The following is a 5,561-nucleotide window of genomic DNA, read 5'->3' on the forward strand; positions in this document are numbered from 1 at the left end:
GGCACTGGGGCTAAAAAGATACCTAAGAATTGACTGTTATTCTCAGGAAGGTCACAAAATAGTCAGCTTGGCCTCAGGGAATGGTGCAGCAAGACAGGAACAGACTAGATTGGTAAGCGGGGGCCTTTGGAATCCTGGGGAACTAGGTGAGTGTGAATGGCCACGAGAGTGTTGAGATTTCCCAGGGTGGCAGCAATTGTGGTTCAACTGCCCCCTTTCCTCCATTGCTATTCCTTCATTGTTGGTTTCTCTGAAAGCTGCATTTTCACTTTTTTGAATACTACCATGACCTCTTTGTTTTTTCATTCTGTTATGAGCTGAGCTCTGATAGGCACAGTAGGGTGATTCCCAGAGTCGTCTCTTAGGGATGAGGATGTTAGGAAGCTTGGGGAAACAGAAACGGATGACATAGGAATTTGTGGGATCTGCTCTCATGGAGCCTGCATGTCTACTTGGTCTTCTTGCTTCTGGAGCAGCTCAGTGTTGGACCTGTTACAGTGTCTTTGGCTGTAGGTAACTGAAGCATAAACCCAGCAGCTTAGTCTCCTCATTTATAGCAAGAGCCCAGAGCAGGCAGCTGGTAAGCTAGGTCCAGAGACTTCCAAATGCCAGGCCAGTGACTCAGACTCCCTTGGCCTCTTTCCTCATGTTTATGTCTCAGAGTCACATGATGCCAACCAGGGCTGCCTGGTGGCACAGCTCTGTAACCATTGCTACTCAGGAGGGTGAGGCTGGAGAATAGCATGCTCAAGGTCAACCTGGGCTATAGAGGGCAAGACTAGCCTGAGCAGTTTAGTAAGACCCTGTCTCCAAATAAAAAGTAAGAAGTGCTGGGCTGGGCATGACACTCTGAGGTAAAGTACTTGCCTGGGTTTGTAAGGTCGTGACAAACAAGGAATCCTTTAGTGCTCTCATAGTGCCTGTTCCAGGCAGGGTGACGGGGTGGTAGGTATTACCAGAGCAGAGCCAGGTATTTTTTTTTTTAAATGGGGCAAACAAAAACTTTCCCAGAAACCATCATAGCACACCTTCTCTTCAAGTCCCATCAGTCAAAGCTGTATCACATCACCTTAAGGCAGTGTTTCTCAGCCTGTAGGTTGAGACCTCCTTGGGGGTGAATGACCCTCCTTTCACGGGGGTCTCCTAAGACCATCAGAAAACAAAGATATTTACATTAGGAATTATAATAGTAGCAAAATTACAGTTGTGAAGTAGCAACAAAAATAATTTTATGGTTTGGGGGTCACTACAATGTGAGGAACTGTATTAAAGGGTCACAGCATTAGCAAGTTTGAGAACCACTGCCTTAAGATATGCTGGAGGAAATGTCTGATGGCAACTCACAGACTCTGCTGTTGCTAGGGAACAGGAGCTGTGACAACAGCGGGAAGCTAGCCCTGGACATTACAATCACCAGCACTCCCTCCATTATTGTTGTAACAAGCTAGCCCACACCTGCACAGGACACTGCTATGGTAGTTCCTTGTCTATATGGCAGAATGGTCCTAGGTACTCAGTCCTCTAGCTATGTTATGCTGCTCAGACCATAGGAAGGAGGGTGTGATGTCAAATGACCTATAACACTAGCTCTAAAGTAGGGAAAGGGAGATATGGATAGAGGCTGTATATTGCTGAGGCCCTGCCACTCCAGCTTCAGGACACAGAGGGATGGGCATGTCCAGGGAAAAGTTACTGTGTTGCACAGCCCTTCTGTGGCTTCTACAGGGCTGTATCTTCAGGATTCCCAGCTGCAGTGTGGTTGCCCCCAGTCTACTCCACAGCCGTTCAGGACTCCATCTGAGCCTCATTTTCCACAAAACAAGTTCGTCACTGACTATGTGGGGGTGGGGATAGAGAGAGAAGAACCACTTCCCAGTATACACCCTTCCACCATCTCACTTCCTCTTAAGTCATCTCTTTCCAATCCCTGTTGCTCCCCCCTTCTTCCCAATTCCCCAGGGACCTCAGATTCTTTCCATTCTGGGGAGCAAACATTGCTATGGTTTGGGTGTGATCAGAATGTACCCCAAGGGTTCTTGTGTTAGAAGCCTGGCCTCCAGCATGAAGACATTAAGAGGCAGGTGCCAGGGGGCTGTCAGAATAGAGCAGGGTGGTTTTGTGGTATTTTTATAGCTCTTGTGAGAACAGCTTGTCCTTCCCTGTGTTGTCTTTCTGTCTGTCATGTGCATTTCATACTAGTCACAATGATATGACATAGCCAAGGAGGCTGTTGCCAGAGCCATGCCATTCAGACTTCCAACCTCTGGACTCTGAGCCAAATGAACCTCTTTTCTTTATAAACTACCCAGATTCAGGTATTTCCTCATTGTAATGGTAAGTAGACCTGGGTAGCATACAGTAGCAGCTGGTATTCATGATGGATGGAAGCTGAGGTCATGGTTTTGCTACATTTTTTCCTGTTTTGGACTGCCTGGTCTAGTCTGGTGCCTAAAATGGGTCTGCTCAAGGGTGGTTGGTCTCATCTGGCTTTGGTGCAGTGTAGCCACCTATCACTGAAATCCACAGTTCGTAAATCTGCCCACACTAGCCTTTCTAGGACACTTGGTGTCCTACCCTGGGCCCCAGGGAAACTGCAGATACCACTCACAATGTGTGCCACAGGCCTTATTTGCCTGCCTGCTTCTTTCTGTAAAGGCTGCACTGTGGACCCTGCACCATGATCTTGGGCAGCTGGGCACCAGCTTCCCTTTCTACCCTGCCAGAGCCATGCTCTCAGCCCCTCCCTGATGTTTCTGCCTGGCCCCCTTCCAGGGTCCCCACCCCCAGAGCTGGAAAAGCCAGATCCTGTGTGGCTGGTTGGTCTTGTCATCCTATTGCCATCATCTCTGCAGAACAGACATGAGGTGAGGGTTGGGGGCACACAAGAGGATCAGAGCCGCCTCCCTCACCTCCACTAGCTCTCTACTAGCTCAGGACTTCCTCCAGGTTGAGTCTTTCAGGTAAGCTCAGGTGCTGTGGTTTGAATGTGTGTTTTTTCACAAACTTGTTTGCTGGAAATGTGATGCCCAACACAGATGGTGTTTGAAGATGTCACCTGTGTGAGATAACTAGGATTAGGTGAGGTCATGAGGGTGGACCCATGATGGCAAAGTGCAGGAAGACACACCTGGGTTGGCACACCTGTCTGACTCACAATGCTACCTCATTAGGAGGGCTCCCCAGATGTTAAGAGGGTGCTGGTGCCAGGCTCCTTGACCTGTAACCCACAGAAGCATGAGCCAAACAAGTTTTTCTTCTTTATAAATGATCCAGTCTCATGTATTTCCTCACACCAATGAGAAATGTGCTAGTACAATAGATTATAGCCAAATAACAACAACAAACCAACAAACCCAACAGCCATTCTGAAATGGAAAACCAACAAATAGTATGGCATCAGTTGCCCTCTACAGTGCTTGGGGCAGAGTAAAGGATCCCTGCTTGACAGTTGCCATCCTCTTAAAAACAATCAAACATAACAGTCAGGGATGGAAACAACAGTGATTTCTCCCTGCACATATGGTAGGTGATGACTATCATGCTGATAACTTGCTGCCCAGCTAGCTATGGATGACAAACTCAACATCACGGCCACAATGAGTGTCAGCTTGTATGTCTGTTCCTGCTTCAGGCCACCCCCTAACCGTTTCTCAGGATGTAAGCTTCTTTCTCCCCAGCCTCCCACCCTCTCTTGCCTAGTGTCTGGGTGCTGTCCCCATCAAATAACACATTACAATAAATTGATGTTAAACAACAGTGAAGTTCAGCTTATACCTATTCTGACAAACTACATAAAGTATAACATCTGGTGTCAGAAACCACTGACAAAAACCTGCAGTGAGTTGCAAGAGTTTCAAAGAGTGACCATAGCCCTTGATCCAGGGTATACAATACGGGAGAATAATTCCCAAGAAGAACTGTCAGGTGCATGTTTATTGTAGCAATACCTGTAATAGCTCCACACTGACAACTGAGAAATCAAATGACAGAGAAGGGCAAAGGAGAATGCAACACCTGGAAGCTGGGTGATGTCATACAGTCATTAGAAGTGATGAGAAAATTAGGGTGTAGCAAGCATCAGGGATGTTTGGAATGTGATGCTCAGTTAAAAAGGCAAAGAGTACCAACTCATCTTTTTGCAAGTTCTTGAAAACCCTCTAGACTTCCATCAGCCAGATCCCATCTATCTGCTCCTCCCTCCCCATCTTTGTCGTCCAGGCCCATTCAGGCCTCACTGCTGCTGGTCCCATGAGATGGAGTCCATAGTACATAGAACTCAGTAGTGGACATGTCCACACCTGGCTCTGCCTGTTCCCTGCTGCCTGGCACTTAAAGACTTGCTAAATTCAAATGTCAATGGCAGGCATTCAGCTACTGTTCATTGAATGCCTACAAGACAGCTTTGGGTATGACCAGCATTATTTTGCATTATTTTATTCTGAAGTGATATATGCAATTGATACTATTGTTATTCTGCCCATAAACATGAAGCGCAGAGGATTTGTCAAAGGTCCAAGTCTATTTTAGTTCATGAACTTATTAAAGGGAAGTGAGGTGATGGGATCTGACTTGCTTTATTTCAAGCTCTTTGTCTTTCTCTCTGTTTGCCTGCCTGCCTGCCCCCACCACCACTGTGTGTGTGTGTGTGTGTGTGTGTGTGTGTGTGTGTGTGTGTGTGTGTGTGTGTGTGTTCGCCAGCACCTGTGACTGAGAAGGAGAAAATGTGGCAAAACAAAACTTGATACTTTTCTCTTGAGTGAATGGGGAAATTCCTCTCTTTTGTATTTCCCTTAAGTGTTAAAGTATGCTGCAAAGAGAGGTATCCTGCTAGGTTTCAAGACTTTCTGAGATTCCCAGTAGACCTACCTATCTTAAAGGGAGATAAGTCGTTTTGGTCATTTAATCCCCTTTCCATCTTCTTGTCAGGGCCAAGAGAGGACATACAGTTTCAAAGCTTGCCTGTGTTGCAGGAAGCAGCTGTTATAAGCAAGCATACTACAGACCAGGCCCTTTGCACACGGCAGTGACTTGCTCGTATCCAGGCACTGAATTCTTGCTGCCTGTGGGAAGCTGAGCTATTGTCGTCTGTCGAGCTGGCTCATCACTGGGTGTGTGTGCTGGCTGAGACAAGGCACATGAGCATAAATGGAGCATGTGCACGGCCACCATCACTATGGAAATCATGACTCTGAAGGCTGGTGCTGAGTCTAAATGAGTTGAAATTTGAAGAACACATCCATCACATAGGTTCACACTGGTTCAGGCTTGCATCTCATTACTGTACCACTCTGCCTATGTATTATGAATTAATATATCTAATAAATCCTGCAATTATCTTGTGAACAGTACACAATTATATTGCTTTGTGTTTTGTTTTCAGTATTAAAAGCAGGAATTTGGTCAATGTAAATGTTTAAAATTTACTTCAATTTTCCTAAACTTTGCTTAAGCATGCTTTTTTTAAAAAAATCTACTCTAAAAAATCCTTAAAGCTTATAGAGCCCCAGCCCTTTGTATCCTGAGGAATGGAGCCCAGGACACACATGAGCTCAAAGGTCTCA

General features: G+C 46.2%; 1 long non-coding RNA gene across 1 annotated transcript; it reads left to right on the forward strand.

The window, feature by feature from the left end:
• Positions 1 to 1,283: 1,283 nt before the first annotated feature.
• On the forward strand, positions 1,284 to 5,348 carry LOC113836652. The gene is made up of 2 exons (XR_003487051.1): positions 1,284 to 2,960; positions 4,927 to 5,348. It is a non-coding gene; the product is annotated as an uncharacterized LOC113836652 (long non-coding RNA).
• Positions 5,349 to 5,561: the final 213 nt, after the last annotated feature.

This window comes from Cricetulus griseus, chromosome 7 (assembly GCF_003668045.3).
Source record: "Cricetulus griseus strain 17A/GY chromosome 7, alternate assembly CriGri-PICRH-1.0, whole genome shotgun sequence".
NCBI classification, from domain to species: domain Eukaryota; kingdom Metazoa; phylum Chordata; class Mammalia; order Rodentia; family Cricetidae; genus Cricetulus; species Cricetulus griseus.